Source organism: Pogoniulus pusillus, chromosome 27 (genome assembly GCF_015220805.1).
Source record: "Pogoniulus pusillus isolate bPogPus1 chromosome 27, bPogPus1.pri, whole genome shotgun sequence".
NCBI classification, from domain to species: domain Eukaryota; kingdom Metazoa; phylum Chordata; class Aves; order Piciformes; family Lybiidae; genus Pogoniulus; species Pogoniulus pusillus.
In genome coordinates, this window is record NC_087290.1 from 15,866,820 (window position 1) to 15,881,448 (window position 14,629).

General features: G+C 50.6%; 1 protein-coding gene across 10 annotated transcripts in view; it reads right to left on the reverse strand.

Annotated features, from left to right (window-relative positions):
* Positions 1-14,629, reverse strand: part of PPFIBP1 (PPFIA binding protein 1) — a 104,500-nt gene that overhangs the window by 60,810 nt on the left and 29,061 nt on the right. The window contains exon 1 of one of the 10 annotated variants that reach the window (XM_064165785.1): positions 2,471-2,733. The exons of 8 other annotated variants lie outside the window; for them this stretch is intronic. The gene's annotated coding sequence lies outside the window, so the exon portion shown is untranslated. Of the gene's footprint in view, positions 1-675; positions 695-2,470; positions 2,734-14,629 lie in introns of those variants that run through there. One more of the 10 variants, XM_064165786.1, reaches the window with a different exon arrangement.

Below are 14,629 nucleotides of genomic sequence, written 5' to 3' on the forward strand. Positions count from 1 at the left end.
TGTTCTGAAGGGTGGCCAAGGCAACTGAGATTGTTTAGTCTCAAGAAAAGGAGGCTGAGGGGAGACCTACTTGGTCTTGCTCACGTGTGGATGACTACAAACGTGGAGTGCGAATGACCTGTGGTGGGTTTCATTCAGAGGGCAAAAAGCACAGAGAGAAAGCCCCAACCTGCACACTCCAGGACCTCAGTGTCCCTCCTGTAGTGAGGGGCCCAGAACTGAACACAACACTCAAGGAGTGGCCTCAGCAGCACTGAGCACAGGGGAACGATCACCTCCCTGTCCTTGCTGGCCACCCTGTTTCCAATCCAAGCCAGGATGCCATTGACTTTCTTGGCCACATGGGCACACTGCTGACTCATATTTAACCAACTGTCAATCAGAACCCCCAGGTCCCTCTCTGAGTCACAGATTTCCAACCACACATCCTCAAGTATGTAGGTTACCATGGGGTTGTTGTGCCAGGTGCAGGACTTAACACTCAGCCTTGTTGAACTTTATGCAAATAACATAATCATAATGCACAATTACTTTAGCTTAGCCAACTTGTAGAAAAATGCAGTGAAATGCAAGAAAGGAGAACAAACAACCAAACAACCAACATAAACCAGAAACCAAACCCCCACCTGTCTCACCACCATCCCTGTGGAAAAAAAACAACACGCAAAACTCAACTCAAAAGCAGCAACCAGAACGGGAAGCCTCCCATGTTACAGTCTGAACTTCAAGCCCCATCATACTTTGCTCCAGGCAGCACTTTCATTTTTAAGCTGGTGTGACAGCAGCATGGTGTGAATAGCAGCAGATTCAACTTAATTCGTGACATCAGGAACTAAGTAATGTCCCAAGGAAGCTGCCTAGGAAAAGCCTACTGCAGGTTAAATATGCACTAAGGAACGGAGCACCCTCTTAATCACCTTTGTTCACAGTGTACCCCTTGTTTCACACCTTTCTAGGAAAGACATCCACTGAGGTCAAGGAACTGCTAATTTATGCTTGGCTAATGAAGCCATTCACAAGCACAGAACAATCAGCATTGCATTTTGTCCAGGCACAGCTGTCCCTCACGTTTCCAAAACCAGCACTTCTTGCATTTCTGAAGAAGGGGTTTGTCCATACTTGTCAAAAATCCCTAAGACAACCCTGACAAAAGCAGCAGTGGCAGACGGTGCTAACAACAGCATCCAAGAGGTTTCCAGCATCTACCCCACTGCTCTCTGGTCCTTCCTCCAAGGAAAGCGATGTGTCGGTCTGCACAGCACTTCCTCCACTGCTACTGCAAAAAGGAGCTGTGCTGCTGAGAGCAGCAGAGAGAAATCTTCAGATAAAATGTAGTGAAGCAGGACTATGCAAGTGCACTCATCTCCAAAAATTCTTCCACCACCAACTCATGGAGCATCTGTCAGGAGCCTGAGGAACCCCACAGCTGAGAAATTTGGAGAGGAAAAATAGAAAAGGAAGAAAAAAATCTCTTAAGCCAAATGCTTGGAGATAACACACACACACACACACACACAAAATCCTATTTCCCCAGTTATTTGGTCTGAAAAGTGAGCATTGAAAACTAGCCTGAAACAGCACTTCCTGCTCTGGCCACCTTCCCAGCACACTGCAGCACATCCAGCAGGAAATAAAATTGCTGTGATAGAAAAATAACATTGGAGGCATTGCTCACCAGCAAGAGCACAGAACTGCTTTTCTTCTTTGCATGCCATCACTGGAATGTGGGGAACAGATGGGTAGGAGGAAAATCAAAGACCTCATACCCTAGCAGACCAAAGAACAAACCATGTGAAACAAGAAAAGACAACAAACTGCAAGAGGAAGAAGGTGGGAAGGGAAGTGCAGAGAAAGATAAAGAAACACAACTGTTAAGACAGAAGTAATAAATCAGTATGGATTGCAGGAAGGAGGATAGTTCTGAAACACCAGCTGATTAACCCCTGCATCTGCTGAAGGGCACCAAGACTACCTCTGACTTCAGAGACTTTGAGAGCAGTCCCAGATCACCACCAACATTCTCTGCTTATTATGGCTTTGGTCTAACAGGAAAAAAAAACAAATCCCAGTGAAAACTCAAGGCTTTAGGGTTTGGTTTTTTTTGTTAGCAGTGACTAAAAGAAAACCATGCAGTCAGGTAACACAAATGAAAATCCATCCTGAAGTGCAACGGAGATTGTTAGGGAAATAAGGCATAAGCTAACATTTTGGATCACGTCAAGCAGTTCCAATTCTTTTCAACCACAGAAGCAGAAAGTAAAACAAACAAATCCTGGTTTCAGTACAGACAAGTCAATGAAACAGCAGGTGAACAAGAAACCAGGATGCTCACAGGACAGAGAGCCACAAAATCCACCTCAGCATGATGGCATGGAGAACACACCAGGGGTACTGTCAGTGCTTTCCTCTCATCTGACAGATCATTTAAACTAAGTTTTCTCCTGTTGCCCAGGAAAATGACAACACTTACCTTCCTGTGTGCACAGTCGGTGCAAGACGGGCGGGAGGCGGGGGGTGGGTGTGTTTACAAAAGCAGACCCCCCTTTTTAGAGCTCCCAGCTGAGGATCTTGCTCATGCTGACAAGAACAAGCATTGCTGCACCAAGGCTTTATTTATAATCCACCGTTAAGAAAACTAAATACAAAATGCAGCTATCTTTGCTCTCAGTTATGCTTAATCTTATCACTAGCTGGCATTTCTACTGCATCCCTAGCTGCCAGAGAGAAAACATGGTGTGTCGAACGTCCCTTCCTCTAGTTCAAACACAGCAGCCGGTTGCTAGGGCTCTGCTGTTCACTTTTCAGTAGGTGGAGATTGTTTTATTTTTATTTTTGAATGACACACAAAGCCTCTGGCTACGGCGCGCGTCAGGATGGATTCTAAACGGCAAACGCCGAACGCAAAACGCTGCCCTGCAAAGTGATTCCAGGAAAGCTAGACAACAAACAGAAAAGCCAACAATCAGCTCCGTGTCCTCCCTGTATTCCAGGCTCCAGAGCTGCACACAGTACTCCAGGTGAGGGCTCACCAGAGCAGAGCAAAGTGGCACAATCACCTCTCTGGATCTGCTGGCCACGCTCCTGTTGATGCAGCCCGGGTAGCGATTTGCCTTCTGGGCTGCAGTGGCACACTGACTGCTCATGTCCAGCTTCTCGTCCATCAGCACTCCCAAGTCCTTCTCTACAGGGCTCTTTTCTCTCACCTCCTCCCCCCCAGCCTGTACTGATAGTGAGGATTGTTCTGGCCCAGGTGCAGGACCCTGCACTTGCTCTTAGAATTACAGAATGGTTTAGGTTGGAAGGGACCTCAAAGTTCATCCAGTTCCAACCACCTGTCATAGGCAGGGACACCTCCCACTAGAACAGGTCGCTTAAGGCCTTATCCAACCTGGCCTTGAACACCTCCAGGGAGGGAGCATCCACAACCTCCCTGGTCAATCTGCTCCAGTGTCTCACCACCCTCACTCTAAAGAACCCTTTCCTAACATCTAGTTTGAGTCTCCCCTCTTCCAGATCAAACTGATTATCCCTTGTCAGGTCAATACATTATGCTTGCTGTCAGGTGCTGGAAAGCTCTTTTTTCACCCTGAAGTGGGTGCCAGCTTACTCTGGAGCATTCTGTACCAGCCACATCTACCTACTACATGGTGAGCTGGATGCATGTACCTTGTGGGAAGGGTGAGAGCTGTGGATTGTCTCAAGAGAACTGAATGACCTCAACAAATTTGCAAACAGCAAATGTGTGATGTGTGGTTTGTACAACTCTTGTGTGTGCATCCAGTGTAGCTGGGTTTCCACAAGAAGGCAAATACCCACACCTCTGTCGCTAGCAAAGCTCCAAGCCCTCACTCTGCAGTAGGATGTGCTCTTCAGCTCAAAGGTAGCAGAGCTTTCTGAGATGATCAATACCTGTCTGTGGATATACTTTTTTTCTCCTTTTATTGATTTTTAGAAATGCCTGAGCTGTTTCCCTTGGGCAAACCTGCTAAAGCACAAGAGCCTGAGAGCAACAGCAGTCCCTCAGAGAGAAGGCCCTTCTGGCCCCATACCCTGTCTTCAAAGTAGCCAACCATGAGCACCTAAAGGACAGTAAATGAGCAGTGCAAGACTAGATCTGTCTCGGTGATGGGGTGCTAATAGGTGTCAACAACTGGGATCATTCTCCCTCGGGACTCCAACCCCACCATCTCATACCAAGGGCCCAGGGTGTGGGTCTCAGCTCAGCCAGGGATCTCCAGTCCCTGACTGAATCGTGCTGTAGGTGTGCCTGTCCCTGTCTCCTGGATCGGGCTGAGACCTGCACTGCAGGGAGCTGCTCGCCTGGATGGAGCCCTCAGCCCTGTGTCAGAGCTTGTGAGGCTGACCACAGCATCACACAGCGTAACTGTGCTCTTCTGTTCCCTGTGCTCACCATGAGTCGAGGAAGCATGAGCCTGTTATTAGCCTGAAATGCTGGGGTGTTTCCAGCCCCAAAAACGCGTTGAAGGACACAGACCACAAGGGATACAGGTGGAAACTAGATTTTATTTTATGCCGATTTGTGTTAATTTATGCTATTTGGTGTTATGTTTAAAACCTGTTTCAGAGCCAATGCTCTGACACTAATACGGTACCCAGGCAAGGCAGGAGCAGAGCTTGCTCCTGCTGCAAGCTTGCACCAGGCGAGACAGCCCAGGACAGCCAGGGCACAAGTGATGCCCTGGACGTGCCAGAGCGGCAGCAAGAACTGAGCCAAAAGGGCCCGGAGAAGCCTTGACGAGAGGCTGCGCTCAACGCGGTGGAGCAAAGCATCAGCTCCTGGGGAAGCCAAGAAAGCTTCACTGTCCTGGCAGTCTAGAAAGCTTCCTCCTCCTGCAGGTGCGGCCCCAAGGCCACCTCCGGAGTGCGGCCGGAGGCCACCTCTGTGCAGCACGAGCTGTGTGCCGTGGGGCTCTCGGAGCTTGCTCCCCCCGGGCGGGCGGCCCAAGGCCACCTGCGGGGAGCCTGAGCGGCAGCTGCCCTAGCCTGACAGCCTACACAGCTTGCCTCCCCTGCATGGGCGGCCCGAAGGCCACCTGTGGAGCACAAGAGTTCCCTCCCTGCCGAGCCACTCTCGGGGCTTGCTCCCTCCGGACGGACGGCCCGAAGGCCACCTTGGCGACAGAGAGCGGCCCGAAGGCCACCTGTGGAGCACAAGAGTTCCCTCCCTGCCGAGCCACTCTCGGGGCTTGCTCCCTCGGGATGGGCGGCCCGAAGGCCACCTTGGCGACAGAGAGCGGCCCGAAGGCCACCTGTGGAGCACAAGAGTTCCCTCCCTGCCGTGCCCCTCTCGGGGCTTGCTCCCTCGGGATGGGCGGCCCGAAGGCCACCGCTGGGGAGGACAAGCAACAGCACCCTGCCTAGCTAGGGTGGCTTCCCTGACAAGGAAGGGGCTTGAGCTCAGTGCTGCAGAGGACAAACAACTCCGGGGGAAGCCAAGAAAGCTTCCGCACCCTGCCAGTCTGGAGAGCTTTCTGACCCTGCCGATGTGCAGCACAAGCAGCAGCCGCCCGGCCACAATGGCCCAAACGAGGCCTGCGCCGGGGGCTGTGCTCGGGGCCGCAGAGGAAGGCAAAAAACCTCCCGGGGACACTTAAGAGTCCCTTGGGAGGGAAAAAAGCCTTCCTGCCCTAGCTGCAGGGCATGAGAGGACATCTTCCCGGGGCATGAACAGCGGGCAGGAGCCCGGCCCACAAGGGGCGGAGGAGCCCTGCCAAGTGGTCATGCTCGGTGCTGCAGAGGAAGGCGAAAAACCCCCGGGGACCGGTGCCAATCTGCCCCGGGGGGGAAAATTCCTTCCTGACCCCAAAGCTGGCGATCGGCTACTCCCTGAGCACCTGAGCCAGACCTGCTGCCTCCTCCCACAGGCTTCTCATGCCTCCCGGGAGATGCCCAAGCCCTCTGCTCCCTCATCCTAGAGTCCCTTACCGCTGCTGCCCCTGGGCCGCTCTGGCACAGAGCCGGGACCCTGCTCCCTTTTATAGCCTCCCGGGCCACAGCCCTGCCGTTGCCAGGCGCTGCCTCTGTGACATCAGCGGGGCGGCTCTGTGGCATCAGGCTGACAGCGCCACGCACAGACCCCTGTGCCCACTGTCCTGCAGAGGAAGCCTCTGGGCTGCTGGCCCTCAGGCAGTGCCCGTGCCCGGGGAGCTTGCCCTGCCCCTGCTGGCCACTTGGCACAGCTGCTGCCATCCCTGAGCCCTTCTCTGCTGCTCCACTTCACGACCCTGCCTCAGGCTGCTGCTTTGCTCTCAGCCTGTGGCAGGACCCCCCTGCACCCAGCTGCTCCTCAGCTCTCCAAGAGGGGCTAGAAGGGCATGGGCAGGCAATGCTCCCTGCTGTGGAGCAGGCAGTGCACAAAAGCAATGAGGAACTGTGCAGGCTGACAAGATGGGCAGGACATAATAGAGTCACATAGTCAAAGCACCATCCAGGCCAGAAAAAACCTTCAAGAGCATCAAGTCCTGTCATTTAGCCCACTTCACCAATCTGTCACTACACCATGTCCCCAAGCACCCATGGCCAGCCCACTCCAGTGCCTGACAGCCCTAAGGATAGAGCAGAATTGGGTTTGGACGATTTGTAGCCTGGGAACGATAGTTTGCTTGCTTTTTGTAAGAGTGGTTATTCTTAAAGTGTGAAAACCCTCTTGGCATTCACCTGAGCTGCCATCAGCGAGCGTGGGGAGGATGCAGGGCAGGAATGGGCTCCTAAGGCATCACAGGCTCTTTCTGACTCTGATGGTCATCAACAGAAATGGAAACCAGAGCCTGGCAGAGGGAAGGGATGCAAATGTGGTTTCTGTGCTTGTGTCAACCAGGCCTGGCAATAGCAGAATGGAGTGGGACAGTTTATCCTCCTGTGAAAGGTGACATTACCTGCTCTTAAATATGTGTGTGACCTACGTCTTTATTTAGGACTAAAGATATATTTCATAGAATCACAGAATGGTCTGGGGTGGAAGGGACCTCCAGAGGCCATCTAGTCCAACCCCTCTGCAGTCAGCAGGGACATCTCCAACTAGATCAGGTTGCCCAAAGGCCACTCAAGCCTCATCTTTGTATATCTCCAGGGATGGGGCTCCAATCACCTCCCTGGGCAACTTGCTCCAGTGTCCTACTACCCTCATGGTAAAGAACCTGTTCCTAGCATCTAATATAAATCTACACTCTTCCCTAGTTTGAAGCCATTGCCCCTTGTCCTATCACTGCAGGCCTTTGTAAACAGTCTCTCAGTTATTAGGTCTCCCCAGAGTCTTTCTCTTCTCCAGGCTGAACAACTACAGCTCCCTCAGTCTGTCCTTGTAGCAGAGGTGCTCCAACTCCCTCATCATTTTTGCGGCCCTCCTTTGGGCTTTGTGAAAGGGAACTGCAGTCTGCTGGATGCAAATGGGAAAGCTGCCTGAATATGGATTTCAAAATCAGATACTTAATTAAGATGACAGACTTTTAAATAAAAGTGCTTAAATGTTTTACATGTGTGGGAAATCACAGTTTCTCCACCCAGAGGCTTTCTTTTCCTAGATCAAACAACACAGAGAGATATCTGGAAGCAACATCTTCCAAACTTGTTCTCTTCTTTATTTTGGGGTGGTCTCATTTTGAATGTCTGCCTGCAAAAAACACACCACCCTTTAAAACTCAAAGGTTTGCAGAGCTGAGGAGGATCAGTGTCTCCTAGCAAATCCAAAAGCCAAAAGGACCATGTTGCCCTGTGTGCAACCTCTTCAAGGAAGGGCAGGAGCTGGCCTCTCGTCCTGCTCATCTTCCTCTTTTGTCAAATGCTGAGCATGTGCACAGAAAGCATCAGCTGCCAATGATTTTTGTGATATGATGTAATAAGGTGGATGACTTGAGTTTCCCAGATCTCCCACTCCTATCTAACATTCCTTAAACCAGGGAGGTTTGGTATACAGAAATTATAAACCCTGAGGAGGGCTTGTTTCTGAGGGCTGCAGAGAAGGAAAAAAAGGAATTCCAAGAGTAGGCTGTTACAGAATCACAGAATGTCAGGGGCTGGAAGGGACCTGGAAAGCTCATCCAGTCCAACCCCCCTGCCAGAGCAGCATCACCTCTACCAGATCACGCAGGAACACAACTAGGCAGGTTTGGAATATCTTCAGAGAGGGAGACTCCCCTGGGCAGCCTGTTCCAGGGTTCGGCACCCTCACAGGGAAAAAATTCCTCATGTTTCCATGGAACTTCCTATGCCCCAACTTCCACCCATTGCCCCTGGTCCTGTCATTGGACATCACCCAGCAGAGCCTGGCTCCAGCCTCCTGGCACTCACCCTTTACAGATTGATGGGGTCAGCCCTCAGGATCCTCTTTACCAAGCTAAAGAGCCCCAGCTCCCTCAGTCTCTCCTCACCATCTCTGTGGCTCTGTGCTGGACTCTCTTAAGCAGTTACCCCAGAGCAGTTTACCACAAAAGCAGTCCCCTTTTATGAGTAAGGCAAGAGAAGAGAACCTGTTCCACAGCAAAAGTTAAGCCCCCAAATTTCACCTTGCTGTCAAAAATCATGTCCCTGCATGAGATAGCTGAACAAGATGTCTGGAGGATGCTTGGGATTCACCTGTCTTGCCTCACAACATTAAACCAACATATTCTTAGCAATGAATTTTTACAAGGTAAAGCTCTGGTTTGTGAAGACAAATGGCATTTCAGACCCACAATCACATCGATTTGAGCTTTTTTTTTGGTGGGCTAGAAGAGAAACACAAACATACCAAGCCTTACTTGCAAAATCTATTTCAATCACAAATAAGATCAGCTTCAAATGAATTCAGTCTAAATCACTGGCACAATTTTTTTTACGAGCTGTTTTGAAGATACTCAGCTCTAGCGCCGCCAGTCACTTAATAATTAATACATTCAGATAATTAACACTGAAAGTCATTAATTTTTATTTTAACATTAAAAAATCCTACTCCATTTCATACATTCCAGGGCTTTAAAAAGAAAGAAACTAAAAAGGAAACTGGATCTTGGTTGAATATACTGCTCTGGTATTTTGCAAGAGGAGAACAAAATTAAAGAAGTAAAATTAAGAAATAGTGGAAATATCTCAACAGAAACAATGCAGGTAAGTATCTTATCATGAGGCAGGGACAGGAAACGAGTTTAGGACCCGAACATGCCTTGAGTTGCACAACTCAGACATTTCTCCCAAGGAGAGGCCTTGGCCACCACATGGAGACAGATACTTCTACTCAAGTCCTCTTGCACCTGGGACACCTCCCTGGCAGTTCCTCCTGGCAGGCAGCCACACTCTCATCCCAGAATGGCTCAAGAAGCCAAAGTAAGGAGGCCTGGTGAGACCAGACACATCCTCTAGATAGTCCTTCCATGTACAAGTCCTTTATTTTGGGAGGACAGCCAGGAGGAGCCTAGTTCCTGGAGCATGAGTCCAGTAAGGTCAGGCTTGGGGTCCCACCAGAGCCTCAAGAGCCCAGTGCACAACCATGTAGAAAGGATAAACATTATTATGAGTACAACCCAATCCAAATGTTGGCTAAGACTTAAACTGACATTTTTATCTACACAAACACATTTCTTCTTGGATTTACTGAACTCTGGTCAATGACAAAAAAGCAACAAACGTTCTCCAACTCTATATCCTTTCTTTGTTTCCTGAATCTCATTATTTCTTCATTATACAGGAAACTTTATTTCCTTTTACTGATAAAAATCAATGGAAGCAGGCTGAGGGTGAAAGCCCATCCCAGAGTACATAAGAACTGTCATGAGATAAAAGGTATTTTAATAAAGCATAGACCTCCTTCCAATACAGAACTCTTGAAATATGGGGAAAAAGCCTAAGTTGAATCACTTTGATTACCAATCAGCACCTTCTGCACTTTGCCTTAAAAAATCTATTAAAGATCTTAGTCATGATGCAAAAGCTAAGCCTTGAGAAAATCAGCATCCTTAGGATATTATGCCAGAGACACAGCAAACAGCTTATACAGACACTGAAAATGTATGAGCCAAGGCTTATGACTCAGATTCACATCCAGCTGCAAAACAGTTTATTTTGGACTGCAGTATTGAAATGATTCTATTTGCTTATCTCTGCTACCTATTCTCCAGCAGTTCTTTCTTTTTTTCCCCCCTCAATTGAAAGGCATTAAAACCCAGAGCAGGTGACAAGTTGTTTAGTGATGAAGCTCTGTGATCACCAGATGACACAGAGGCCGCCAAAGCAGTAGTACCTTACTTGCAAAGCTACAGTGTAAACACAAATGCCCAGAGGGTGAGGCTTAGCAGGGCTCTGGGCAATCTGATCAGTTCAGGATGCCCCTGCTGACTGCAGAAGAGGTTGGACTTTTGGAGGTTGCTTCCAACCCAGACCATTCTATGATTCTACCTGAAAACACTTTTCAGCTTCGCGTTCCATGCACAATCTAAAACCAAATGGAGCCTTGCAAAAAATCCTCTCAGATACTCCTCACTTGAGGCTCTTCATGTTTCTTACTGGTTAACTATTCAGTAAATGCCTTCAGCTACGAACCTTAGAGATGCTGAGAGATCAGTAGGTTTTTCTCCCACATGTGCCTGGGAAGATCATGGAAGAGATCCTCCTGGAAGCTATGCTAAAATACATGGATGACAAGGTTGTTGACTTCAGACAGGCAGCATAGATGGCTTCACTAAGGGCAAGTCCTGCCTGACCACACTAGCAGCTTTCTATGGTGCAGGGACTAAAGCAGTGAGCAAGAGAAGGCCAACAGATGTCATCTATCTGGCCAAAGGAAGGCCAACAGATGTCATCTGCCTTGTCTCTATTTAAGTCTTTGGCTCTGTCCCCCCCAGCATCCTTCTCTCTAAGCTGGAGAGGTATAGATTTGATGGGTGGACTGTGCAGTAGATAAGGAAGTGATTGGATGATTACATCCACAGGGTAGTGGTCAATGGCTCAACATCCCGATAGAGATGGCTGACAAGTTGCACCCTTTAGGGGTCCATGTTGGAACCAGTGCTGTGCAATATTTTCATCCATGCTACAGACAGCAAGACTGAGAACACTCTCAGCAAATCTGCAGCTGGTAACAAGCTGAGTGGTGTAGTTGGTAAGTCAGGAGGGTGGGACACCATCGAGAGCAGCCTGGACAGGTTGGAGAGGTGGCCTGAGCAGAATCTCTTGAGGTTCAATAAGGCAAAGTGCTAGGTCCAGCACTTACATCAGGGCAAACCTCAGTACCAATACAGGCTGGGGGATGACAACACTGAGAGCAGTCCTGCAGAAAAGGACTTGGCAGGGGTGGGAGATGGGGAGCTGGACATGAGCAGTGTGTGCTTGAATCCCAGAAGACCAACTGCATCCTGGACTGCATCACAAGCAGCATGGCCAGCAAATACAGACAGGTGATTCTGTCACTTTAATTTGTTCTGGAGAGACCTCACCTGGAGGACTAAGTCCAGTTCTGGGGGGCCCAACACAGGAAGGAAATAGGCCTTATGGTTTCCAGCCCCAAAAACGCGTTGAAGGACACAGACCACAAGGGATAAGGGTGGAAACTAGATTTTATTTTATGCTGATTTGTGTTAATTTATGCTATTTGGTGTTATGTTTAAAACCTGTTTCAGAGCCAGTGCTCTGACACTAACACAGTACCCAGGCAAGGCAGGAGCAGAGCTTGCTCCTGCTGCAAGCTTGCACCAGGCGAGACAGCCCAGGACAGCCAGGGCACAAGTGATGCCCTGGACGTGCCAGAGCGGCAGCAAGAACTGAGCCAAAAGGGCCCGGAGAAGCCTTGACGAGAGGCTGCGCTCAACGCGGTGGAGCAAAGCATCAGCTCCTGGGGAAGCCAAGAAAGCTTCACTGTCCTGGCAGTCTAGAAAGCTTCCTCCTCCTGCAGGTGCGGCCCCAAGGCCACCTCCGGAGTGCGGCCGGAGGCCACCTCTGTGCAGCACGAGCTGTGTGCCGTGGGGCTCTCGGAGCTTGCTCCCCCCGGGCGGGCGGCCCAAGGCCACCTGCGGGGAGCCTGAGCGGCAGCTGCCCTAGCCTGACAGCCTACACAGCTTGCCTCCCCTGCATGGGCGGCCCGAAGGCCACCTGTGGAGCACAAGAGTTCCCTCCCTGCCGAGCCACTCTCGGGGCTTGCTCCCTCCGGACGGGCGGCCCGAAGGCCACCTTGGCGACAGAGAGCGGCCCGAAGGCCACCTGTGGAGCACAAGAGTTCCCTCCCTGCCGTGCCCCTCTCGGGGCTTGCTCCCTCGGGATGGGCGGCCCGAAGGCCACCGCTGGGGAGGACAAGCAACAGCACCCTGCCTAGCTAGGGTGGCTTCCCTGACAAGGAAGGGGCTTGAGCTCAGTGCTGCAGAGGACAAACAACTCCGGGGGAAGCCAAGAAAGCTTCCGCACCCTGCCAGTCTGGAGAGCTTTCTGACCCTGCCGATGTGCAGCACAAGCAGCAGCCGCCCGGCCACAATGGCCCAAACGAGGCCTGCGCCGGGGGCTGTGCTCGGGGCCGCAGAGGAAGGCAAAAAACCTCCCGGGGACACTTAAGAGTCCCTTGGGAGGGAAAAAAGCCTTCCTGCCCTAGCTGCAGGGCATGAGAGGACATCTTCCCGGGGCATGAACAGCGGGCAGGAGCCCGGCCCACAGGGAGCGGAGGAGCCCTGCCAAGTGGTCATGCTCGGTGCTGCAGAGGAAGGCGAAAAACCCCCGGGGACCGGTGCCAATCTGCCCCGGGGGGGAAAATTCCTTCCTGACCCCAAAGCTGGCGATCGGCTACTCCCTGAGCACCTGAGCCAGACCTGCTGCCTCCTCCCACAGGCTTCTCATGCCTCCCGGGAGATGCCCAAGCCCTCTGCTCCCTCATCCTAGAGTCCCTTACCGCTGCTGCCCCTGGGCCGCTCTGGCACAGAGCCGGGACCCTGCTCCCTTTTATAGCCTCCCGGGCCACAGCCCTGCCGTTGCCAGGCGCTGCCTCTGTGACATCAGCGGGGCGGCTCTGTGGCATCAGGCTGACAGCGCCACGCACAGACCCCTGTGCCCACTGTCCTGCAGAGGAAGCCTCTGGGCTGCTGGCCCCCAGGCAGTGCCCGTGCCCGGGGAGCTTGCCCTGCCCCTGCTGGCCACTTGGCACAGCTGCTGCCATCCCTGAGCCCTTCTCTGCTGCTCCACTTCACGACCCTGCCTCAGGCTGCTGCTTTGCTCTCAGCCTGTGGCAGGACCCCCCTGCACCCAGCTGCTCCTCAGCTCTCCAAGAGGGGCTAGAAGGGCATGGGCAGGCAATGCTCCCTGCTGCAGAGCATCCTCCTCTAGTGGAGGATGTCCCTGCTCACGGAAGGGTGGTTGGACTACATGAACTTTGGAGGACCTTTCCAATCCAATCCATTCTACAGTTGTATGTTTCACTTTGGTCTGCTGATTAGAAAAAACACTGAGATATTCATTCCTCACTTCAAGATTGCAAATGTCAGTGAGGAAATGCATCCCATTCCCAAGCAACACGTTACTGACACACTGTCCACACAGGCTATGAAACAAAAGAGTGTAACAGCTGGGTAGCAGGCTAAAGCTGTTTTGAAGAACTGCCTTTAAGATCCCTCAAATCCCAAGCATGGGCCCCTGTTTAGATCTGATTTCATAGCTTGCACTGCTTTCTTTTAATGGAGTGGATCTAAAGACCAAACTTACAAACTCATAAATTTGAAAGACTTTGGACTTTAAGGATCACAGAACCACCCAGTTTAGTGCCATCTGCAAACTTACTGAGGGTGCCTCAATCCCCTTATCCAGACCACTGATAAAGACATTCAAGTGGACAGGCCCCAGTACTGAACCTTAGAGGACACCTCTAGTAACTGGGTGCCAGCCAGATTTAGCTCCATTCACCGCTCTTTGGGCCTGGCTATCAGCCACTTCTTTATCTAGTGCAGAGGGCATTGATCCAAGCCATGTGCCATAAGTTTCTAAAGGAGAATGCTGTGGCAGACCATGGTAGTTTGGGGGGGGGGGGGGGGGCTAGGTTCCCTTAAGAAAACTTCAAAGTGCCATCCCAGGGGATACATACTTGGAATAAACTCCACCCAGCCATACATTTAACAATGTATAAGAGAATCATTACTTAGTCATTTAAATTTTGGTTCAACACCCAACACAAAAAGGATTTGTAAGTACATTCAGAAGGAAAAAATAAAGGCCAGGAACGGGTATCTCTGTGTGGTAACAACCAAATCTCTGTCGGCAGAGGAATCAGATCTGTGCAGCTGTGTGAGTTCAACATGTGGGGCTTGCCCTTTATTAAAACTTTTGACAGTTAAAAATAGCAGTCTTTTGTTTCCTGCAAATGCCCTAGGGAATTGCCTTAAAATGCCTCTAAATGCCTAGTATTTTAATGAAATATCACTTCCTGCTGCTCCACTTCACTTGCAGATGAGATCTGCCATTTTAAGGAGATAAAGCAGCTTCCTGAGAAATGTCAAGGATACTAACTTGTCATTTCTGTGCTCTGGGTTTGTTTCTTTCTTATTCCACTCCCCTCCAAAAAAAAAAAAACCTATTTAAATTGTTTTTAAAAGGACAGTGGAGAGCTACACAAGATTATTAAATCATCTATTATTTTACAGACTACAAGACCCAAATCAGCTCTGCCAGCTAA